Genomic DNA, 26,944 nt, shown 5'->3' on the forward strand with positions numbered 1-26,944 from the left:
TCATCATCAGCAGGACCTGTACGAGCAGGGGGTGGCATAACTTGACATGCCCATGCCAATAGACAGACAAGGAGAGCGCTCCTAGTGTGGTAGCGTAATGTAAAAGAAAAGATAATAAACAAGAAAACTTGCTCACCAAGTATAGTTGTACTGCGACCAAGTTCAACTATGGTGAAGGCGTGAAGTGACCCTGCAACGGGCGAAGAGCGGCAGCTGCTCCTGGACACACAGGTGAAGAAATTAAGCGGATCCCTCCAGGGAACAAACCAGGATAGAGGCAGCGCACAGGACTTCAAAGGTAAAATGGTTTATTTACCCGGCATGCAACGCGTTTCGCTGGACAACCAGCTTCATCAGGCATGTTGAGGGTGGAGATACATAGGGTATTTATACACAACAGTTAACCCGCACATTGCTGGTTAAAAACACCTTTAAGATCCGCTGGACTTCTGGGCAGGCAAACTTGATTTGTGGCCGCAACTAGCAGAGTTTGCCCTGGAAAAGCTGTCCTGCCAATCAGACCAGGTGTTTAGTGTGGCAGGGCCATAGTAACCCTGAGGAGAACTTGCCTGTCCACAAAAAATGTGGAGAAACTGACCTTTGTGAAATTAAATCAGGCATGGGTCAGCCAGGATTTCCATCCACCAATGCCTGATGCATCAGAGTAGATTGACCTTGGTGCCACCCCAACACTTCACAATTATGGATAGTGCCAAACAGATTTAAGGCGCTGCTCCCCAGTTATAAACATTCCTCCGCATCAGACCTTTTTTCACCCACCTTCGTCACCGGTTACTGGTATTGCCCCCCACCATACTACTCTATCATCGGGTCACTTTCAGGACTCCTGATGCTGCTGTTGCCACCTCCAGGCTGTGCCATTCAGCCACTATATGGTCTCCTCATGCTGCCACAGACTCAAGGCTGTGTAACTCAGCCACTATATGATCTCTTTATGCTGCAGCCACCTCCAGGCTGTGCCATTCAGCCACTTTATGGTCTCCTCATGCTTCAGCCACCTCCAGGCTGTGCAATTCAGCAACTATATGGTCTCCTCATGCTTCAGCCACCTCCAGGCTGTGCCATTCAGACACTATATGGTCTCCTCATGCTGCCACAAACTCCAGGCAGTCATTCAGCCACTATAAGGTCTCCTCATACTGATGCCACCTCTAGGCTGTGTCTTTGTGCCACCATGTGACATGTGACTCCTTGTTAGATTTTGTTATTGAATTTTTAGCTAACACTCCCAAGTTTTAGTGTCCCTGGCCCCGGCATGTGGTTACAAAGGACCAAATCTTACATTTCCATTACAAAATCTAAAATTTCAAAATCTTAAATTTCAATGGTCTCCTCATGCTTCTGCCAACTCCAGGCCGTGCCATTTAGCCACTATATGTTCTAATCATGCTTCAGCCACCTCCAGACTGTGCCATTCAGCCACTATATGGTATCCTCATGCTTCAGCAAACTCATGGCTATGCCATTCAGCCACTATATGGTCTCCTTATACTGATACCACCTCCAGGCTCTGTCATTGTGCCGCCATGGGACATGTGACTCCTTTTTAGATTTGGTCCTTTGTACTCACACACCAAGGCCCAGGACACTAAAACTTGGGAGTGTTAGCTAAAATGGTGCCACACCAACACTTCACGATTATGGATAGTGCCAGACAGATTTAAGGCGCTGCTTCCCAGTTACAAACATTCCTCCGCATCAGACCTTTTTTCACCCACCTTCGTCACCGGGTACTGGTATTGCGCTCCACCATACTACTCTATCACCGGGTCACTTTCAGGACTCCTGATGCTGCTGTTGCCATCTCCAGGCTGTGCCATTCAGACACTATATGGTCTCCTCATGCTGCCACAGACTCCAGGCTGTGCCATTCAGCCACTATATGGTCTCTTCATGCTTTAGCCACCTCCAGGCTGTGCAATTCAGCCACTATATGGTCTCCTCATGCAGCAGCCCCCTCCAGGCTGTGCCATTCAGACACTATATGGTCTCCTCATGCTGCCGCAAACTATAGGCTGTGCCATTCAGCCACTATATGGTCTCCTCATGCTTCAGCCACCTCCAGGCTGTGCAATCCAGCCACTATATGGTCTCCTCACGCTTCAGCCACCTCCAGGTTGTGCCATTCATACACTATATGGTCTCATGCTTCAGCTACCTCCAGGATGTGCCATTCAGCCACTATATGGTCTCCTCATGCTGCCACAAACTCCAGGCTGTGCCATTCAGCCACCATATGGTCTCCTCATGCTGCCACAAACTCCAGACCACCTTCAGGCTCTGTCATTGTGCTGCCATGGGACATGTGACTCCTTTTTAGATTTGGTCCTTTCTACCCACACAACAGGTCCCAGGACACTAAAATTTGGGAGTGTTACCTGAAATGGTGCCACACCAACAGTTCACAATTATGGATAGTGCCAAACAGATTTAAGGCGCTACTAAAACTTGGGAGTGTTAGCTAAAATTTCAAAATCTTACATTTCACTTTCAAAATCTTAAAATTCAGTGGTCTCCTCATGCTTCTGCCAACTCCAGCCTGTGGCATTCAGACACCATATGGTCTCATCATGCTGCCACTAACTCCAGGCAGTCATTCAGCCACTATTTAGTCTCCTCATACTGATGCAACCTCCAGGCTCTGTCATTGTGCCGCCATGTGACATGCTGCCATTTGACATGTGACTCCTTGCTAAATTTGGTCCTTTGTACCCACATGCCGGGGCTTGGGACTCTAAAACGTGGGAGTTAGCTAAAAATTTTATTTCAAAATCCTAAATTACAATGGTCTCCTCATGCTTCTGCCAACTCCAGGCTGTGCCATTTAGACACTATATGGTCTCCTCATGCTCCAGCCACCTCCAGGCTGTGCCATTCAGAAATGATATGGTCTCCTCATGCTTTCACCACCTCCAGGCTGTGTCATTCAGCCAATATATGGTTTACTAATGTTGCTGGGCCTGGGACATTACTTACAAATATTTTATGGTAGCACTAGCTAACATAATTCTTCATTTTCAATTTTAAAATGAATCTTTTAATCTTAGAGATTGTGAAGCCCTAGTGTCTACTCATGCTGCCGCCTGCTCCAGGCTGTTTCAGCAACTATACTGTTTAGTGATGCTGCTAGACCTGGGTCATTATCTTAAATTCAAATTCCAGGCTGTGTCATTCTGCCAGATTATGGTCTCCTTGTGCTGCTGCCACCTTTAGGCTCTGTCATGTGACTACTTGTTAGATTGGGTTTTGTAGTCATACAGTATTAGTTCAAAGTAAATACCAGGAAATTAAACTTTGGAATCTTTTATAAATCTTACATTTAAATTTTTAAAAATCGATGTAATCTTTTCAAGACTGAGGCCCTATTGTCATCTACGTCAAATTCTTGTGGAATTATCCCAAGAATCCAATTAAACAGCTTGGAGCGATAACAATGAACTATATCTGATTAAATGAAACATTTGCACTTTCATAGTCAGGGGGCGCTTAGAGGCAGGGGCTGGAACAGGTGGTATTTTGCCTGGCGGAGGACCGCCAGCTCTATGCTCACCAGAATGGGTACTCAATTTTTTTTATAAATCCTAATTAAATTAAATAAAAATGAAACAATTTCTTTATCTTCTTCAATTTTGACACCATAGGGTCTCCCTGCTGCCACATCAAGACTCTGCAGCAGTGATTCTATTAGCAATGCCTGTAATCTGCATGTCATACTGAATAACAGTATAATTTCACTAACACAGCACACTACCTATGTGTGTTAAAACAAAGCAAACTGTTCTACACCCCTATTGAGGAGCTCTGTAGGCCATAAATAGCAGTTTTTAATACAGATTTGCCACGAATAAATTCGACCCAAAACAAATTTTTTCTGAAAATTTGGCAAATCAGCCAAATCAAATTTTTAAGTTCAAGTTCGCTCATCTCTAGTAATATACTTAACATAATAAAAGTCATTATGCTGATATAAATTATTTAACATTACTGTAGGTAACAGTGGTAATTTATAAATTCCCATGTTTTATTTGGGAAGCACTTGAGGAAACTGACAGGTAAAGACGCTTGATAGAGGATGTCCCTGTCTTCTCTTATCTTTGTTCTCTCTATAATCTGGTCAATTAGAAGTATTAAAATGTAATATTGAAAATAATACACCACAGCATACCATCAACAGCAACTAATGCATTTTACTGAAAGATCCAATCTGTCTAGCAATGAAAAGAAAAATATACATACTGGTCCTTGGTTTTGCTTTGCTCAGGCTAAGTTTGCAAAAAAAAAAAAAAGCCAAAACGTCCGCATGGGGTTTTCTGTGTGAAAAACTCTGTGGCCAGATGTTAGCAGGGAGTCAATGGGCAATTGCAAAATGCCAAACCCACTTTGCGTTATTGGGTCTGGCTTTTTTCCCCTGACCCTGACGTTTTGCTGCAATCTGGCAGTTCTTCCAAATAGCAGCAATGCTGAGACTCTGGCTTTTTAAAGCAAACAACGCCATAGTTTCAGCATCCTCGGAGAGAAGGAGTGATGCATAGCATCCCCACTTCCCTCCGCAGCCATGTCCCTGCAAAGTTTAACTGTGCTTGTGGCTACAGAGTTGGGAGAACAGCTGATGCTAGGCAGTAGATTTAAGTTGTATATTTACTGCCCAGCAAGAACTTACAGTGAGCCTGCAATGTGTATACAGTATACACACTGCTGGCTCACTTAAACCCCTGCTGAGCTGTGCTGCACAGTGTGGGTTAACCCTTTGGGTGGTATACACTATATACAGCCATCTATAGATAGCTGTATATAGTGTATACAGAACATGAGGCCCACTTATGTCCCTCGCTCCTTTCACCGCCGGGTCAGTGTAGCTCTGCCCCTAGTGATGATGTCATTAGGGGGTGGAGCTACAGACGGGAGGCAGAGTGGTAAGTGTGAGGCTCTGTTCACATTGTACATTATGCATAATGTGAACAGACCCTTCTGCCAGTGTCTTCCCAGACAGGGAGACTCCAGCTGTTGCTAAACTACAACTCCCAGCATTCACAGATAGCCAAAGTCCTAACCTATTTTTTGTGTTTCTTTTTTCTTCTCATTTCAGATCCATGTATGCAGAGGATTACGGCAGATTCAGTGGACTACTGCGGATTAAATGGATTTTTTTTAAATAAAATGGTTAATGAGGGTTGTGGGGGAGTGTTTTTTAAAATAAAATAATTTTTCCAATATGTCATGTTTTTTTTTTTTTGTAGAATTTTCAGGCTTAGTAGTGGAAGCCGTCTTACTGATGGAATCCATTACTAAGCCAGGGCTTAGCATTAGCCCCGAAAACAGCTAACGCTAACCCCCAAATATTACCCCAAAACCCACCGCCACAGGGGTACCAGCAAGAGCCGGTACCAACAGGCCCGGAGCATCAAAATTGGCGCTCCTGGGTGTAGGTGGTAACAGGCTGGCGTTATTTAGGATGGGGAGGGCCAGTTGCAATGGTCCTCGCCCACCCTGGTAACAAATCAGCTGTAATCCTCTGCATACACGGATCTGAAACGAGAAGAAAAAAGAAACAAAAAATGGGTTAGGACATTTTTGGTGCTCTCCGCTGCGAAGAGTAGCCACAGTGCATTGTCTTCCCAAGCAGAGAGCCTCCAATTGTTGCAAAACTACAACTCCCAGCATGCCCAGACAGGTTTTGACTGTCTGTGCATGTAGGGAGTTGTAGTTTAGCAACAGCTGGACTCTCTCTGTCTGGGAAGACATTGGCAGAAGGGTCTGTTCACGTTATACAACAGAGAAGAGAGCCTCACACTTTACCACTCTGCCTCCCATCTGTAGCTCCACCCCCTAATGGCATCATCATCAGGGGGTGGGGCTACATTATACGGCGGTGACAGGAGCGTGGGAGGTAAGTGCACCTCCCGTTCTATATACACTATAATACAGCTATCTATAGATAGCTGTATATAGTGTATACCGCCCAAAGGGGTTATAGGAGCAGGGAGTCCTGTCAGTCTGGTGACGGGATTCCCGGTTCCTATATAGTATACACGGTTACACTATGCACCCTTGTGTACTATACAGCAAGAGGAGGTGAGTAGGGATGCTAAACATCACTCCTCACCTCCTTACACTTTGTGGACCAGGCACCCTGCATCCAACTCACAGAGTGGTACCCTGAAGGCAGTGAAAAAACTGTGCCAGTTTTTGGCGCTTTTGCTGGCGTTTTTTTAAGTGTAAAAAAAAAAAAAACAAGTGGAAGCCTAACAGTGACTTTAATACAGTTCTGACTCTTATTACATTTATTGGCATTCATTACTCCTAGCTGAATAGATCATATCATCAGTGGAGTGCATGTAAGGGACACGTGCAAAGATCTCATTCCAGGGATGGAATCAACAAGATGACATATTTCCCTTGTCTCGTGGTTTGGGTTTGAGGTACTCGGTCAAAAGATGTTCCTTGTTTGTAAATTTTCTGTTAATGTTTTATTACGCTAGAATTTTAGTACCTTAGCTAGCCCAGTATTTTCTCTAGGAGAAGACAGAAAAAGAGCTTGAGCTTGTGGAGCTATGTTTATCACACCATTAAAGAGAGACTGTAGGAAATTATGACAAAATCTTTAAAGTGTTACTGGGTAGCATAAAGTGTCCTACAGACGTGTCAAATGCTTTGATCGTCAGGGTCTCCATGTAGAGACCCCTACTGATCTCTAAATGTAGCCGGGAGAAGTATATGGCTGTGTGGTTCCCTCCCTGACTGGTCTTAATCTGACTCATTTCAGGAGATGGGCTCCATTGTAAGTCTATAAAGCCTGTCTCCCGCAGTAAGTCAGATAAAGCAGAAAGCCGGGGACGCACTGCCACACTCTTTACCTTGCTATGTCTTGAGATCAGTACGAGTCTAAACACTGAGACCTTTAACAGTCAAAATTTTTGACATGTCTGTTTGACTCGTCAAAACTTTTCTTTAAAATGACTGCAGTGCTTCAAAATAATACCTGTGATGGAGGTCTACCAATCCATAAATATATTCTGAGCATGCATTGGTGAATCTAATTTTACTGATCATAAGAGAGAAAAAAAGTTGGAATAAGGAGTAAGAATATAGCTTTATATATGGATGACTTATGAGACAGTAAAGTTGGAATGATAGACATCACTTATACAGAATTAACATACACATCTTGAAATTTGGAGATCATAAAGCATCTCCATTTTCTCTGGCACGAGGACACTAATTCTCATTTGTGTCAGAATCAAACATCTGTCAAACTGACAAAGGAAAGGTGAATTTCATTTCAACAGAGGTTTCTTTGTATTTTACTAGAGAACAAATGTACCAATTGAACAAAGGAGGAAGCAGAGAAGATATTAAATCTCAGTAGTCTAAACAGGTTTGCCAGCAATATAGCTGAACTCTCTACATGGGTCCATCTTTTATTAATTTATGTCACATCGCACACATTACATTCCTCACCTTATCTGTTTCTCATCAACTTACATTTCTGTCATTGAATCCCTAAGGAGAGAACAAAACAGAATTAAACTGAGCTGAACTTTCTAAAAAGAAACCCAGGATGAAAAGCTGTTTCTTTAGGACATATAGCCTGTGAATGATGATTAGTCTCTGCAGTAAGGGAAATTTAATTTGGTGGTTGAGACCCAACATGCTTCAGTGTTTTAATAATGCCATGGCCACAATCCAATGGCTGACAACCAAGATTTGAGATACTTACTGTTCCTTATTCTTTTGTACAACACCTGGAAGACCTGAGGCAAATCAGACAGACAACCTTAACACAGCTCACCTACAGTACAGAAGGTTAAGTGCTAAGGAAAAATGCATGTTAGAAATGGATAAATAAGCAGAGAATATTTACAGCATATACATTATAAGAATGAGACTATTGCACCCTTCTGTAAACTATATAAGTAGAGATGAGCGAATCGAAGCTAAAAAAAACCGAATTCGTTACGAATTTCATGAATATCAACAAATGCGAATATCACCGTGATTCTATTGCGCGAATCGCTTCATTAAACTCCATTTACAGCAGTTCTGACTCCAAGGCATCTAAAATGGCGGACCCACATGTCAGTACATGGAGCAATGAATGCTGGGAAGGCAAGGTGGGAAGGGAAGTAGGCGTGATGACACTGAATCACATGCAGGATACAGCCTATCAGCAGCCAGTCACCCCTGTGATGTCACAGCCCTATATAATCGACATCTATTTCGCGGGTCATCATATCATTCATTACGCTGCATAAAGATAGGATGGACATCGCTGTGTGTGTGTGTGTTACACAGAAAAGCTCATTCCAGCTGCTTTTCACATCCTAGTCACATCAGCGTTCTGGTGGACAGAGAGCAGTGTTTTTTTCATTGAAAAGGATTTTTACTGCAGCCATTAACCTCCCAGTTACTTTCTTCAGCATTGTATTACAAAGAGGGGCAGATAGCTGTGTGTTGCCTTATACATTTCAACAAGCTGCCTCAACTTCATAAACCTTAGCAGAGGGGACAGGAATAATTTTTCAACACTCTATGACAAGTAGGCTCAGAGTGATAACCCCACTCTATTTATAACAGGGGTGCTGCTAAATGCATCAATACATACACATTACACCAAAAAAAAAAAAGAAGATACACAACCCAGCGCGCACCCAGAAAAATATATATCAAAGTTTATTAAACATACCATGTACAAAAAGCAGACAAAAACATTTAAAATCACTTAAAACAGGCCAAAGGCCACTGCGCAAAACAGGGGGTTCACAACAGGACCCCCTCCCAGGGCACCTGCTTCTCACAATATCCTAAGACCTGTTACTCTAATCTGTACAATAAACAGTATAGCATCACTGAACAATACAACCTGTATCCAGGGAATAACAAGTACAGAGAAGGACAGTAGATGGAGGAGTATACCAGGCAGGTGCCCACCCTAGACCCAAGACCCAGGGTCTAGGGTGGGTAACTGCCTGGTATACTCCTCCATCTACTGTCCATCTCTGTACTTGTTATTCCCTGGATACAGGTTGCATTGACTATTATTTCTGTTCAGTGATGCTATACTGTTTATTGTACAGATTAGAGTAACAGGTCTTGTGATATTGTGAGAAGCAGGTGCCCTGGGAGGGGGTCCTGTTGTGAAACCCCCCCCCCCCTGTTTTGTGCAGTGGCCTTTGGCCTGTTTTAAGTGATTTTAAATGTTTCTGTTTGCTTTTTGTACATGGGTATGTTTATTAAACTTTGATATATATTTATCTTTGTGTTATCAACCTATAGATCCCTATTAATAGGAATCCAAAAATCCCTAATTTCCCATATATATTCTCTTTATGGTGAACCCACAAGCTTTAATAAAGTAATTGTGCATAAACATATAATGAAAACTCACATAGGTTACAAAATGGCAGAGCAGCAGCTCAGTGATTGGACTAATATCTAGCTACTGTTTATAGAGGCCAGTATACTCTAGCCTTATCTGATTAGCTCTGCTAAGGTGGAAATGCCCGGCGTGCCTGCAGTGCACGCTGAGCAAATTCTGAGCTGCTGCTTTGTTTTGTATTAAAATTGAATCCCTACTCTGCCCCCCTCGACATGTTTCGCTGCCTCTGCAGCTTTATCAAGAGGTAGCGGGCATATTTATCTTTGTGTGCGCTGTTATGTATCTTCCTTTCTTTATGGTGTAATAGGAAGAATTTTTCAGCACAATTCTGTGTCTTTGTTCCACAAAAAATTATCTGCTGGTTATACAAGTCTGTAGACGGTATAATACCCAGCAGTCAATTCCTAATAGTCTTTGACAGAGTGCAGTTTTGTGTTTAGTACACAGCTTTTTTTGTGCTGCAGCACTGTAGTGTTCTGCTGGTGTTGTGCAAAAATGCTTTTTTTTTAAGCGTACTGCAGTGCATTTTTCTGCCCTCATAAGTGCATACCACATGCGTACATCTAAGTAGTGTACTATTTTGTAACTGTTAATCTGTCAAGGGCCTACATACTGTGAAATTCTAGGCAAAAGTAATCACCAGCTGGTGTTTTACTAAAATACGTTTTTTTTTAATATACTGTACCACCTTTGTCTGCCCTCATAAGTGCATGCCACATACCTACATCTAAGTAGTGTACTATTTACTACTTATTAATCTGTCGAGGGCCTACATGCTGTGAAAGGGCAGCCAAAAGTAATAACCGAGTGGTGTTTTACTCCAATACGTTTAGTAAGCGTACTGTAGTGCATTTTTCTGTCCTCATAAGAGCATACCACATACCTACCTCTAAGTAGTCTACTATTTTAAACCTGTTAATCTGTCAAGGGTGTTATATTATGTACTCTGGCCGCACACGCTGTCCGTGAGCACATGGTCCCCTTACCTGCTGTAGCCCCGTCTGTCACTCTCCGGGTGTTTCTCCTGCCTCTGCTTCTCTGCTCCAGCACGTGTGTCCCCGTCCCCTAGGGCCCTAGAGCTTTAAGATTTAAAGGGCCAGTAAGCTCATTAGTGTAATCCACCTGTGGCTCATTTATAAATTCCTCCACCCTCCTCAGTTTCCTGACGGAAACTTTGTTGCCTTGAGCCTGAGAGAAAGCATTCCTGACATTACTTTTAAACCTTTGCCCCTCTAATTTAAACCCTTAAGGACCAAGGACGTACCGGTACGTCCTTGGTCCTGCTCTCCTGATATAACGCGGGGTTACACAGTAACCCCGCGTCATATCATGGCGGGCCCGGCGTCATAGTGAAGCCAGGACCCGCCTCTAATAGCGCGCAGCGCCGATCGCGGCGCCGCGTGCTATTAACCCTTTAGTCGCGCGCTCAGAGCTGAGCAGCGCGGCTAAAAGTGAAAGTTGCCGTCTAGCTCAGTCGGGCTGTTCGGGATAGCCGCGGCTACTCGCGGCATCCCGAACAGCTGACAGGACAGTGGGAGGGCCCCTACCTGCCTCCTCGCTGTCCGATCGCCGAATGACTGCTCAGTGCCTGAGATCCAGGCATGAGCAGCCATGCGGCAGAATCGTTGATCACTGGTTTCTTATGAGAAACCAGTGATCAATGATGAAGATCAGTGTATGCAGTGTTATAGGTCCCTATGGGAGCTATAACACTGCAAAAAAAAGTGAAAAAAAAAAGTGAATAAAGATCATTTAACTCCTCCCCTATTAAAAGTTTGAATCACCCCTTTTCCAAAAAAAAAAAAAAAACACAGTGTAAATAAAAATAAAAATAAACATATATGGTATCACCGCGTGCGGAAATGTCTGAATTATAAAAATATATCATTAATTAAACCACTCGGTCAATGGCGTGCGCGCAAAAAAATTCCAAATTCCAAAATAGTGCATTTTTGGTCACTTTTTATATCATTTAAAAATGAATATAAAGCGATCAATAAGTCCTATCAATGCAAAAATGATACCGTTAAAAACTTCAGATCACGGCGCAAAAAATTAGCCCACCTACCGCCCCATACACGGAAAAATAAAAAAGTTATAGGGGTCAGAAGATGACAATTTTAAACGTATAAATTTTCCTGCATGTAGTTATGATTTTTTCCAGAAGTCCGACAAAATCAAACCTATATAAGTAGGGTATCATTTTAATTGTATGGACCTACATAATAAAGATAAGGTGTCATTTTTACCGAAAAATGTACTACGTAGAAACGTAAGCCCCCAAAAGTTACAAAACAGCGTTTTTTTTCAATTTTGTTGCACAATGATTTTTTTTTCCATTTCACCGTAAATTTTTGGGCAAAATGACTGAAGTCATTACAAAGTAGAATTGGTGGCACAAAAATAAGCCATCATGTGGATTTTTAGGTGCAAAATTGAAAGAGTTATGATTTTTTTAAGGCAAGGAGCAAAAAACGAAAATGCAAAAACGGAAAAAAAAAACGGTCCTTAAGGGGTTAAAACTATGTCCTCTTGTGGTAGTTTTTTTTCTTTTAAATATGCTCTCCTCCTTTACCGTGTCGATTGCCTTTATGCATTTATAACTCTCTATCATATCACCTCTGTCTCTTCTTTCTTCTAAGCTATACATGTTAAGGTCCTTTAATCTTTCCTGGTAAGTTTTATCCTGCAATCCATGTACTAGTTTAGTAGCTCTTCTCTGAACTCTCTCTAGAGTATCTATATCCTCCTGGAGATACGGTCTCCAGTACTGTGCACAATACTCCAAGTGAGGTCTCACCAGTGTTATGTACAGCGGCATGAGCACGTCTCTCTTTTTTACTGCTTATACCTCTCCCTATACATCCAAGCATTCTGTTAGCATTTCCTGCTGCTCTATTACATTATCTTTAACCCCTTAAGGACTGAGACCTTTTTCACTTTAAGAACTGAACCCTTTTTTGCAATTGTCATTTTATGCATTAATAACTCTGGGATGCTTTTACGGATTATTCTGATTCCTCGATTGTTTTATCGTGAGATATTCTACTTTAAACAATGGCAAATTTTTGTCGTTACTTGCATCCTTTCTTGGTAAAAAATCGCAAAATTTCATGAAAATTTTGAAAATTCCACATTCACCCTTATTTCCTGGGTCACCGGGTCACCAGAGACCCGATTGACCCGGAATGGCCGCAAATCGTCGGTCTGAAATGGGGGGTCTCACGACCCGGCGAGCGGCGGGGACCGGAATTCCGACGGGCTTACCCATACGCCTTCAATCCTTAAGGACTTTAAAACGGGGGCGTATGGATACGCCCGGCGTCCTTAAGGTGTTAAAGGGGTACGCCGGTGGAATTTTTTTTTTTTATGAACTGGTGCCAGAAAGTTAAACAGATTTGCAAATTACTTCTATTTAAAAATCTTAATCCTTTCAGTACTTATTAGCAGCTGTATGCCACAGGGGAAATTCTTTTCTTTTTTAAATTACTTTTTTGTCTTGTCCACAGTGCTCTCTGCTAACACATTTGTCTGTGTCAGGAACTGTCCTGAGCAGCATAGGTTTGCTATGGGGATTTTCTCCTGCTCTGGACAGTTCCTGATATGGGCATCAGGTGTCAGCAGAGAGCACTGTTTACAAGACAAAAAAGAAATTCAAAAAGAAAAAAAATTCCTCTGTAGCATATAGCTGCTAATAAGTACTGGAAGGGTAAAGATTTTTTAATAGAAGTAATTTACAAATCTTTTTAACTTTCTGGCACCAGTTCATTTAAAAAAAATGTTTTCCACCGGAGTACCCCTTTTAATCTTCTGAAATAATTACCCCTCAGATACTGAGGTCAGGACTGTGTCAAATATTTTATATTCTGCCCTTGGGTTTTTACGCCCCAGGTGCATCACTTGCACTTATCCACATTAAATTTCAGTTGCCAGAGTTCAGACCATTCTTCTAGTATTCCTAAATCCTTTTCCCTTTTGCATATCCCTCCAGGAACATCAACCCTGTTACATATCTTTGTGTCATCAGCAAAAAGACATACCTTACCATCGAAACCTTTTGCAATATTACTAATGAAGATATTAAACAAAATTGGTCCCAGTTAAAATCTCTGAGGTACCCCACTGGTAACAAGACCTTGCTCTGAATATACTCCATTGACTACAAACCTCTATGTGGGACAGTGTCAAAAGCCTTACCAAAATCTAGGCATGCGCTGTCTACTGCCTCTCCGACATCTATTATTTTAGTCACTCAATCAAAAAAATCTATAAGATTTGTTTGACATGATCTCCCTGAAATAAACCCATGTTGTTTTTCAACTTGCAAACCATGGGATTTTAAATGTTCCACAATCCTATCCTTAAGTAGGGTTTCCATTCATTTCCCCACTATTGATGTCAGACTTACTGGCCTATAGTTGCTTGATTCCTCCCTACTACCTTTCTTGTGAAGGGGATTGACATTTGCTAATTTCCTATCTTCCGGGACGACTCCTGTTACCAGTGATTGGCTAAATAAATCTGTAAACAGTTTTGCTAGTTCACCGCTAGGCTCTTTTGATAATTTTGGGTGTATCCTATCAGGCCCCTGTGACTTATTTGTCCTAACTTTAGACAGCAAGCGTAGAAACTTTTCCTCTGTAAAGAACACATGCATCAAACAATTTATTAGTCTTATTCTCTAATTGAGGTCCTTTTCCTTCTTTTTCTTCTCTAAAAACTGAACAGAAGCATTCATTAAGGCAGTCCGCTAGCCCTTTATTCTCTTCTACATACCTTCCTTCCTTTGTTTTTAATTTAGTTATTCCTTGTTTTAATTTCCTTTTTTCATTTATATCTCTAAAGAATGTCTTATCCCCTTTTTTCACAGATTGAGCTAGTTTTTCTTCTGCCTGCGCTTTTGGAAGATCTTATAACTTGCTTGCCTTTTTCTGCCTAATCTTGTAGATTTACCTATCTTAACGGCTCTGTTTTTTTTTTTATATAATTACTAAATGCTATCTTTTAGTTTTTCATGATTTTAGCCACTTCTGCTGAGTACCACAGTGGTCTCTTCCTTTTTCTGCTTTTACTGACATGTCTAATGCAATTATCTGTTTCCTTCAATAATGCATCTTTTAAGTAGTCCCATTTCTCCTGGACTCCATGTAATTCGTTCCAGTCTGATAGGGACTCATTTATGTCTAATTTAGTTTTTGAAAATCATTTTTTTTTATCTAAAACTATTGTTTTTGTGTGGTATGACTCCATCACTGTTCTTATATTAAACCACACTGACTGGTGATCACTAGATCCCAAGCTTTCACCTACAGTAATATCATATACCAAATCCCAATTTGTGAATACTAAATCTAAAATGGCCTCCTTCCAGGTTTGCTCCTCAACTACTTGTTGTAGAGATAACCCCAGTAGGGAATGTAGAATATTTGTACTCCTGGCAGAACTAGCTGTTTTGGTTTTCCAGTTTATATTCGGAAGATTGAAGTCTCTCAAAATGATAACTTCTCCTTTCATTGTCATTTTAGCTATTTCTTTAACTAGTAGATCATCTAATTCTTTAACTTGGTCAGGTGGTCGATATATCACAACTACACAAGTTACTGTCTGATTACCAAACTGCAACTTAACCAAAACTGTCTCTATGTTAGCCTCACTAACTTGTATTAGGTTATATTTTATGTCATCTTTCACATAGAGGGCCACCCCTCCCCCTTTTTTGCCTTCTCTGTCTCTTCTGTATAAAGAGTACCCGGGTATAGTTATGTCCCATTAATTACTCTCATTAAACCATGTCTCAGTAAAAGCCACTAAATCTACATTCTCACATGCCATTATTGACCCAAGTTCATTGATCTTCTTACCTAAACTGCAAGCATTTCTAGAAAAGACTATAAGCTTGTCATTTCTTAACTTATGTTCTACTGACATGTTCAGGTATTGTTTTGGGGGGCAATTGGCCTCATGGGTTATCAAGTTTTTGCCCCCCCCCCCCTTCCTAGTTTAAATACTCCTTAGCAAACGCTTGGAATTGTTAAATTGCTCACTGAGTACATTCTATTCCAGGTAGAGCTATCATGAGACACAAAACCAAATCCTTGCTCTTGACACCATTTACTAAGCCATATATTGAACTCCTTAATGCACCTATGCCTATCATTCTAAACATTATGCACAAGCAGAACTTCAGAAAATGAAACAGTGGATGCAAAATCCTGTACATCATTACCAATTGTGATAAACGATTCCTTCACCTCTGAAACTTCATTGTAAGCCAGGTCATTTGTCCCTAGATGGACAAGAACATCCACTTCCCCTTCCGTCTTTGCTTGCTTAACAATATTAAGAATAAGTCTTCTATCACCTCTAGCAGTAGCACCAGGGAGTCAACTCACAAAACCATTTTCCTTAAACTCCACACTTCTTATGATTGAATCACCCAGCAACAGCTGCTTCCTTTCAGGCTTCACTTTATCTTTTTTGTCCTTGGCTGCAGTCTTGCATACATTAGACATAGGAGTCGATGGTTCCTCACCCTCTGTGCTTGAGCCAATATCCATGTTGCCCTTACATTCAGAAAGTACTACAAATTAATTATGGAGAATCACAGACTGTGGGACATGCCTACTATCTACAACTACAGTGTCTTCCAGAACATACAGTAACCATTCTAGGGGGCCTTTGTGGCAGTGGCGTTGAAACAGTCCCAGCCTGAGTTTAAGGACCCAGCCTTTTTTTGCAATTCTGACCACTGTCACTTTAAGCATTAATAACTGGGATGCTTTTACCGATTATTCTGATTCCGAGATAGTTTTTTTCGTGACATATTCTACTTTAACGCAGTGGTAAACTTACTTGCATCCTTTCTTGGTGAAAAATCCCAAAATGTTATGAAAATTTTGAAAATTTAGCATTTTTCAAACTTTGAAACTCTCTGCTTGTAAGGAAAATGCATATTGCAAATAAATTATATATTGATTCACATATACAATATGTCTACTTTATATTTGCATCATGAAGTTGACATGTTTTTACTTTTGGAAGACATCAGTGGGCTTCAAAGTTCAACAGCAGTTTTCCAATTTTCCACAACATTTTTAAAATTGGAATCTTTCAGGGACCAGTTCAGTTTTTAAGTGGATTTAAGGGGTCTTCTTTTTAGATATACCCCATAAATTACCACATTATAAAAAAAAAAAAAAAAGTATTCAAAATTACATTCAGAAAGAGTGTTAACCCTTTAGGTGTTCTTGTAGACCCAGTTTTCGAAATTTTACAAGGGGTAAAAGGAGAAAAAGCCACCCAAAATTTGTAACCCAATTTCTCTTGAGTAAGGAAATACCTCATATGTGGATGTCAATTGCTCTGTGGGTGCACTAGAGGGCTCAGAAGGGAAGGAGCGACAATGGGATTTTGGAGAGTGAGTTTTTTTTAATGGTTTTTGGGGGGTATGTCAAATTTAGGAATCCCCTATGGTGCCAGAACAGCAGAACCCCCCCCCCCATCGCATACTATTTTGGAAACTACACCCCCAAGGAACGTAAGAAAGGGTCCGCTGAGCCGTAACACCCAAAAGGTGTTTGATGACTTTTCGTTAAAGTCGGATGTGTAAATACATTTTTTTTTTCACTAAAATGCTGGTTTTCCCCCAAATCTTACATTTTTACAAGGGGTTATAGGAGAAAATGCCCCCCAAAATGTGTAACCCCATCTCTTCTGAGTATGGGAATATCTCATGTGTGGACATCAAGTGCTCTGCTGGCGCACTACAATGCTCAGAAGAGAAGAAGTCACATTTGGCTTTTGGAAAGCAAATTTTGCTGAAGTAGTTTTTGGGGGGCATGTCGCATTTAGGAAGCCCCTATGGCGCTAGAACAGCAAACAAAACACACGGCATACTATTTTGGAAATTACACCCCTCAAGGAACGTAACAAGGGGTACAGTGAGCCTAAACACCCAACAGGTGCTTGACAAATTTCTGCTAAAGTTGAACATAAAAATGAAAAATTAGATTTTTTTCACTAAAATGCTGGTGTTACCCCAAATTTTTCATTTTCACAAGGGGTAATTGGAGAAAAAGCCTCCCAAAATTTGTATACACATTTCTTCTGAGTATGGAAATACCCCATATGTGGATGTAAAGTGCTCTGCGGGCAAACTACAATGCTTAGAAGAGAAGGAGCGCCATTAGGCTTTTGGTGAGAGAATTTGGTTGGAATAGAAGTGGGAGGCCATGTGTGTTTTCAAAGCCCCCCGTGGTGCCAGAACAGTGGACCCCCTCACATGTGACCCCATTTTGGAAACTACACCCCTCACAGAATTTAATAAGGGGTGCAGTGATCATTTACACCCCACAGGCATTTGACAGATCTTTGGAACAGTGGGCTGTGCAAATTAAAAATTAAATTTTTCATTTTCACTGACCACTGTTCCAAAAATCTGTCAGAATTGCAGATAAATGCTCACTGTACCCCTTATTAAATTACACGAGGGGTGTCGTTTCCGGAATGGGCCCACATGTGTGGGGGGGGGGGTCCACTGTTCTGGCACTATGGGGGCTTTGTAAACACACGTGGCCTTCAATTTCAGACACCTTCTCTTGCCAAAAGCCAAATGTTGCTCCTTCTCTTCTGAGCAATGTAGTTCTCCGGCAGAGGACTTTACATCCACATAGGGGGTATGTTCTTACTCAGAAGAAATGGGGCTACAAATTTTGGGGGGCTTTTTTCCTATTCTCCATTGTGAAAATGAAAAATGTAGAGTAACACCAGCATTTAAGTGAAATTTTTTAATTTTTATTTTCACATCCAACTTTAACGAAGATTTGTCAAACACCTGTGGGATGTTAAGGCTCACTATACCCATTGTTACATTCCATGAGGGGTGTAGTTTCCAAAATGGGGTCGCATGTGGGTATTGTTTTGCGTTTATGTCAGAACCGCTGTATAATCAGCCACCCCTGTGCAAATCACCAATTTAGACCTCGACTGTACATGGCACACTGACACTCCTGAGCCATGTTGTGCGCCCACAGAGCACTTTACTAGTATTTCTGTACTCATGAGAAATTGTGTTACAAATTTTGTGGGTCTTTTTTTCCTTTTACCGCTTGTGAAAATTAAAAGTATGGGGCAACACCAGCATGTTAGTGGAATTTGTTTTTTCTTTTTTTACACTAACATGCTGGTGTAGACCCCAACTTTACCTTTTCATAAGGGGTAAAAGGAGAAAAAGCCCCCCAAAATTTGTGGCCCTAAACTGTTTCCTTGAAATACAGGGCTCCGAAGCGAGAGAGCACCATGCACATTTGAGGCCTAAATTGGGGATTTGAATCCACCACAAAAATATCCTATGGCGGTGTTTCCCAAACAGGTTGTCTCCAGCTGTTGCAAACCTCCCAGCATGCCTTGACAGTCAGTTGCTGTCCGGCAATACTGTGAGTTGTTTTTTTCAACAGCTGGAGGCTCAGTTTTGGAAACAGTGTTCTACAAGACTTTTTTTTTTTTATTGGGGGGGTGGGGGGGGGACTGTGTAGGGGTGTGTAGTGTTTTACTTTTTATTTTGTGTAGTGTAGTGTTTTTAGGGTACATTCACACGGCGGAGGTTTACAGTGAGTTTGAGCTGGGAGTTTGAGCCGCAGTAGAAAATCTTCACATCTGCCACATCTCAAACTTGCAGCAGAACTCGTTGTAAATCTGCCTATGTGAATGTACCCTGTACATTCAAATGGGGGGGGGGGGGCAAACCTCCAGCTGTTGCAAAACTACAACTCCCAGCATGTACAGTCTCTCAGTGCATGCTGGGAGTTATATTTTTGCAACAGCTGGAGGCCCACTGGTTGCAAAACACTGTTAGGTAACAAACTCTGTTTCACAACCAATGTGTCTCCAGCTGTTGCAGAACTGCAACAATCAGCATGCATTGACAGCCGAAGGGCATGCTGAGACTTGCAGTTTTGCAACAGCTGGAGGCACACTGCTACAGCTCCCAGCATACCCTTTGGTAGTCTGTGCATGCTAGGAGTTGTAGTTATGCAACAGTTGGATACATTTTTTCACAGAAAAAATGTGCCTCCAGCTGTTGCATAACTACAACTCCCAGCATGCACAGACTACCAAAGGGCATGCTGGAAGTTGTAGTTGGAACTCCAGCTGTTGCAAAACTACAACTCCCAGCATGCCCTTTGGCTCTGCATGCCGAGAGTTGTTGCTAAGCAACAGCAGGAGGTGAACAGGCCTCACCTCCTACTGTATCCTGCTGCTGGGACCACCGCCGCTGTATCCTGCTGCCGGGACCGATCCTGCTGCTCCTGTCGCCGCCACCGATCCTGAGGGGACCCCCACCGGACCAGGGTAAGGTGGGAGACCCCTGCCAGCACTGCTCTCCGCTCCGATCGCTGTGCCCAGCAAGTCCGTGATTGGTCGGGTGTTCCGACCGATCAATCACGTGATCATGAGGTGTCACCCATGCCCCCTCACTCCTGCTGAGTAAGGGTGAATGGGGCTGTCTCGGACAGCCCTATTCACCCTTTCTTTCCGGGTCACCGGGTCACCAGAGACCCGATTAACCCGGAATAACCGCAAATCGCACGTCTGAATGCCACGCCCCTCCCATAGACATGAATGGAGGGGACGTGGTGTGAGGTCACTGGAAACTGGAGATTCAGCACCCGCATATAATGCGGGTGCTGCAGGGAGATCGCGGGGGGTCTCAGCAGCTGCCCCCCCCCGCGATCAGACATCTTATCCAAAAAATGTTTTTGCCCGGAATACCCCTTTAAGGATTCGGAAACAGGGGCGTATGGACGCCCTGCGTCCTTAAGGGGTATAACATCTCAGATTTCAAAAATGCTATTTCCTGCTGTAGTAAGGAGAACTGTCTACAGATCTGACAGCATCCAAACCTCCAAAGAGTGGAACATGAAACAGATGCACAACAATTCCTGCACTGAAGTATACTTGTCATTTTGAAGAGGAGAAATTTTAAAACAAACAAATCTTACTTTTTAGATTGTATCCACCTCCAGCCTACCTCCTGACTATCTCCTGCAGTATCTCTCAAATACACTTAGAATAACAGCTAATGAATTAGGCCAGCTAATGAGTCTGTGCCTATATATACAAACACTCCCTCACAAGCTCCTCCCCCAACAACAAATGTAACACCTTAATGAGCTATGCTCATTAGCAAACATGCAATAGCAAACACCTGAATAACATATTCCTTACCTTTTCTCAAGCAGAGGTAAGCAAAAACAGTTGCAAACTCTAAGTCAGTTTCCTGCAGTATCTCTCCAATGCACTTAAAATAGCAGCACTTTGAATATGCTGCTAATGAATTAGGACCATAAGGAGGATGAACTTCGGGATTATGTGCTGTGTTCAGTCTGTAAAATCTGTTTGTGGTTGTAAAAAATTTGCACATTGTTATTTTTAATTACTTGTTATGTTGTTTATATTGCTGTGATTGCCCAGCTGTAAAGCAACATAGTGCTAGGGAATTCTTACCTCTGGTACCATGTTACCGCTATGAGGGACTACTATGAGTGGATGGGTCCCAGTTCTCACCATAAGAACTGTGTTCACTCCCAAACAGTGCGTACTCTAGTGTGATCAGAGAAATTATGCTCTGCTAAGCTGAGTTGTGGCTTCAGGAAATGGCATCATGAACATCAGAAAAAACAGCAAGCATGGTGTGGTACTTTTTGCTTTCAAAGATAAATTGTGTAAAGCTGTGGTCTGCTGGAGGTGTAAAGCTGTGGTCCACTGGATTGCTATGCAGGTTATGGATTGCAGGGACGCCACATACCTGGCTTGAAGGCTCTGGAATAAGCCAAAATATGTAATGGGTAGTGGGAGTAAGTAGCAGAGAAAGACTGCTATTTGCCCAGACAGAGTCAAGAGCTTGTGGAGCAGGAGACAGGTGAACTGTAAGTAGCCCAGATTCAAAGCCACTGTTGTATTGTGAGAGTCCAGAGAATGTGTACGGTGTGTCCTGGTGAACTTGTCATAGTAAACAGGGAGCCAAAGTCTTCGAGTATAGTTCAAAATGCACTGGAACCTTCAGCTTACTGTGTAATTCATGAGAACCCCCACACATTCTGTATTCTCTATATATACATTCATGTAATGTTTAAGAATCAGTATTTCTTGTATGTAAGGCATTTGTGACTGTACAAATTGTTGAGCCACCCAAACTTACTAAAGACCCCCCTTTAAAAATATTTCATATGCTTCGAAACGTATTCATGATAAATGGGTCAACAAGAAATTAAAAACCCAGCATGTACACTAACAGGTCTAATTTTACATAAAACTTCTAGTTGTTCGTCTAGGCTGAGTCAGGGCTGGCTTAGCCTTGCACTTGTACTTTTGTTTTTGTTTTGGTCATATTCCTGACAAGTTTGCCTGATATTGAACCTTTATTGTTCAGATTTATGTACCTTGAAAACCTTTAATAAACCTTTATTGCAAAAAGAAAAAAAAAACTTCTAGTTGTTTTGCCAGAAATATACATTATCTATGATGTTATGTTAATAGCGCTAGACACCAACTGCCAATTACATCTCTGCTGGAATATCCAGTAGTAATGGTTAAAGTATATGTTGTGTGATTCTGGATAATATATTCAGATTTGATCACTAATATTAAAGGGGTTGTGCAAGGGGTTGTGCGCTGCCCTGACTTTCAGAGCTCCGCTCACAGCGTCTGGAAGTTCATTACTCCGAACACTGTGGGCGGGCGTGACGTCACGCCCGGCCCCTCGCAAGGTCTCGCCCGCCCCCTCGTGACGTCTTGCCCGCCCCCTCAACGAAAGTCTATGGGAAGGGGGCGCGACCGCTGTCATGCCCCCTTCCCATAGACTTTGGTAGAGGGGGCGGGCGTGACGTCACGAGGGGGCAGGCGAGACATCGCGAGGGGCCGGCGTGACATCACGCCCGGCGAACACGGAGGCCGCACACAGCGTTCGGAGTAATGAACTTCCGGACGCTGTGAGCGGAGCTCCGAAAATTAGGGCAGCGCACAACCCCTTTAAAGGAAAACACAGCTGAAACTTTGCCCAGTCAGTAAAAAGTAAAATAACAAACTTTAATTCCCTTTTCCGCTGCTACCCCAGTGCGCCAATATCAGTCTTCTGGGCCTGGTCTTCTTCCACATCCTGGAGCCCGAAATGTCACACTGTGATCAGCTTATCACCAGTCGCAGAGCTGTCCTGACTCGGCTGGTTATACACTAAGCACAGTGTCATGCAACTGGACCACGCAGCAGGGAGAAGGCGGGGCCCAGACTCATTACATGACACTGTGCTCAGTGTATCACTGTCTGAGGCAGGACATCACTGCGGCTGGCAATAAATTGATCGCAGTGTGATGCTTTGGGCTCCAGGATGTGGAAGAAGACTAGGCCCAGAAGGCAGGAGACCAATATTGGTGCACTAGGGGAGTAGCAGAGGGTGAGTTAAAGGGTTATTCCAGTCAAAACCTTTTTTTATATAAATCAACTGGCTCCAGAAAGTTAAACAGATTTGTAAATTACTTCTATTAAAAAATCTTAATCCTTCCAATAGTTATTAGCTTCTGAAGTTTTCTGTCTAACTGCTCAATGATGATGTCACATCCCGGGAGCTGTGCATGATGGGAGAATATCCCCATAGGAACTGTACAGCTCCTGAGACGTGAGTCATCATAGAGCAGTTAGACAGAAAACAACAACTCAACTTCAGAAGCTAATAACTATTGGAAGGATTAAGATTTTTTAATAGAAGTAATTTACAAATCTGTTTACCTTTCCAAAGCCAGTTGATATATTAAAAAAAAAGTTTTGGCCTGGAATACCCCTTTAAAGTTATTTTACTTTTTGCAGCCCAGGCAAAATGGATAGAAAAAAAGCTTCAGCTGAGTTCTCCTTTGAGTCAACATAGAAAAACCTCCCTGATATTTTACTGGCAAACTAGCTTTTTCGAGCATCAGAGGCTTTATTATGGCATAACAATTCAGAATTCTGTATTAAATTGAACTTAGTGTACATTCTGGGTTTTTATTTATTGTTAATACATTTACCATAATTAAGTGTTAAAGCATACCAATAAAGAATTTTTAAGGGGGAGGGGTCTTTAGTAAAAAGACAATCTAGTATTAAAAACTTATCCCTATCCACCGAGCTCCCCTGCCTCCTCAATATTCACCGCTTGGCCTGCTACTGTGATGAATATGCAAAATGCCTTCACTTTCATGTCACTTGAGAGAGAGCATGCCGGAGGTGAGCGCTAACCACCAGCAGACCAGTGAGAACATTTAAATTTCATCATGGGGGTGGGACAGCCAGGGCAGTGAATATTGAGAAGGCAGCAGAGCTCAGGAAACGAGCTCCCTGCCTCCATTGCGTACAGCAGCTCAATAGCAATAACTGAAAATAATGGGCATAACTCTACTACACAAATTAAAATAAGTAACTACTGTTTTTAAAGCTGTTCACCTGCATCCAGTATATTGAGTTTAGTGCAGGTAAACAGGCTGTCAGTTTCATTTTATACTGCCAGAACAAAATGCTATACCTAGAGCATGCTGTGCTTAAAAAAAAAAAAAAAAAAACTGAAAAGAATGCATTGTTTTTGCAAATTTTTTATTTCAGCTAATTTCTGCCACCAGCGTTTATTTCAGTATTTAAGATTTTTTTTTTTATGTAAAAACACCAGAAAAATGTGCCACAAAGAAGTGGTGATTTCTCTGTAAATCTTATGTGTGACAGCAAAATAACATATATTTAAAATGTCTTTAAGACACATTAACTGGAATGTTAGCGTTAATTCCCCTTTAAGAACATGTAATACCAGAACAACTTACATTCTGTTCATTATTTATTTCCCCCTAACCACATCATCTGACTGTCAGATTTAACCTTTACATGCATACTTGGTAATGAAAAGTAAACTGTCTTAATGTGCCTCTCACAGCTCAAATAAACAAAGGAAGCAGAAGTCTGATTATGGAATGCTTACAATGGATGATAATGTATGGAGGGAGAACACACGGCTTAGTCATATCAGTTCATTGTGCAGGAGTTGTCTTTTGCAATCATTCAGTTTAATTGCGGACAATTCCATCATTAGCTTCTACCTATGTACATACCATTTGTGCAGTGTGTAACACAAGCAGAACCATTCATTCTCGTATTCACAAACACAACGTTTTTACACAAATACAACATTTACTTCGGTAGCCTTCCCTTGTCCCTTCATGTACAGTACATACAGTAGAGAAACATGTTTTTTTTTCTTTTTTAAAATTGTAACTGTTTATTTCAAAAAAATTGCCATATTGGAAACAAACATTTTCTACATTGTTTTATAGCTGCTAAAATAAATGGGAGTCAATGAAGAGAAAAGGCCATAAATGATTATACTGTGCAGGAACTGATAGAGTACAGCCCCTTAACAAGATAAGGCCGGAGAGATGCATACACAGCCTAGTCTACTGTATATGTACAGGATATAGTGTAGTGCCTTATCTAAATCTTCAGCAGTATAATATACTATTCAATACCCCCAGGCTACACAAGATGAAAGGCATTAGCATTTTAGAGTTATTTTATTTATTTATTTTAAGAATGCATTTTCAACAATGTAAAATAACTAAGAAATAAAATAAAAGATGACTTACATAGGATATGTGTTACAATTGCAATTTTAAAGGGTAGCTCTCATCAAATAAACTTTTGATATATTTTAGATTAATGAATGTTGAATAACTTTCCAATAGCATGTTAATGAAAAATATGCTTCTTTCTATTGTATTTTTCCCGATCAGTCCTGTCAGCAAGCATTTCTGACTCATGCTGGAGTCCTAAACACTCAGAGCTGCCAGCCTGCTTTGTTCACAACCAAACAGGCTGTGAACAAAGCAGGCTGGCAGCTCTGAGTGTTCTCCTTTGTGAACAAAGCAGACTGGCAGCTCGTAGTGTTTAGGACTCCAGCATGAGTCTGAAATGCTTGCTGCCAGGACTGGTAGGGAGACCCCTAGTGGTCATTTCTTCAAAGTGGAAAATTAAATAGAAAGAAGCATATTTTTTAATAACATGCAATTGTGAAGTTATTCTGCATACATTAATCTATAATATATCAAAAGTTTTTTTGATGATAGGTACCCTTTAAGAATCCTTTATAAATCATTATAACTTCAGTTCCTAGATCTCATTGTAAACTGTTATTTGGGGGGGGGGGTGTATAGACTGGAAGGGATAACAATAAACAAGGGTAGGGAGTTTTGAAATCAAGAACTTATTCCTTATGCTGGTAAAGCACAGGGTATTAGAAATATATACTAGGCTAGCAATATATATTATAAATATGTTAACTGTAGTGTAAACCTTCAACAATAAAGCATAGCCAGGGGAACATGTGCATTATTTTATTACAGAGACAAAAAAAAAAAAAATTGCTATATTATAGATTAATGTATGCAGAATAACTTTCCAATTGCATGTTATAAAAAAAATATGCTTCTTTCTATTTAATTTTCTACTTTGAAAAAATGACCACTAGAGGTCTCCCTACCAGTCCTGGCCGCAAGCCCTTTTTTTTTTATAGATTTCAGACTCATGCTGGAGTCCTAAATCTCAGACTGCAGCTGGGACACAGACAAGCTCAGCACTGCTCCCTGCCTGTCAGTCAGACAGGCAGGAACCAGAATTGTGCTCATAGCACAGCAGGGCATACTTCTGACTCTGCCTTATTGCATGCCCTCATTTATTTTACTATCTAAGCTCTGATTTTCTACTCTCTCTACACATGCGGTTGTAAACAAAGAGGAGAAGATTCAGAGCTGCCAGCTGCCGTGTTCATAGCCTCTATGCTGGGCCACGCCCCCTTGCTCCCTCACACTAGGACAGCTAAATGAGAAGCCAAGAAGACAATAAATCAGGTAGAAAGAGGGGGTTTTGAATGAAAAGAAACACAGGGATAATGTCAGTGAGAGTCAGGGACAGATGGGGGGATTAGGGAGAGTTTAGATCAAGATAGGTACTCTTTAACCTCTGAGCTCCCAACCAACACATATGCTGTGTGTCCCATTCGCCGGTTGTTCCATGTAGGAGCCGAGAACTGCGAACCTAGCGATGAGTGCAGGTGTACACTGTGCTGCTTTTGTTTTCATATTCTATGAGCTATTTCTTTGGTCCTAGCACCACTGGGGATCCCAATTTGTACCTGGAGACCAAAGCTGACCTGCGTTACCTGCTCACTGGTTAGTGGAGGTGGAACAGCGGTGCTGCTCAATCTCTCTCTAGTCCAGTATTTATAATTAATTAGATTCTAAATATTTGGTTCAGAAGTACTTGCCAAATCTATTAGCTATTTTCCACCTGTTTTTTGTTTTTTTCTTTCTTTTAGCATGTTTAAAATATAAAGTTCTTAGATCCATTTGTTAACGGTAGGGATGGATATCTCTTTCCAAGTCTGGAAATTAGCAACTTCACTGCATTTCAAAGAAATTCTCTTAAAGGATGTTTGATGGACATGGTGTTTCCTTCATACAAAATTGGTAGTATCCCTTC

Source organism: Hyla sarda, chromosome 1 (genome assembly GCF_029499605.1).
Source record: "Hyla sarda isolate aHylSar1 chromosome 1, aHylSar1.hap1, whole genome shotgun sequence".
Lineage (NCBI taxonomy): Eukaryota > Metazoa > Chordata > Amphibia > Anura > Hylidae > Hyla > Hyla sarda.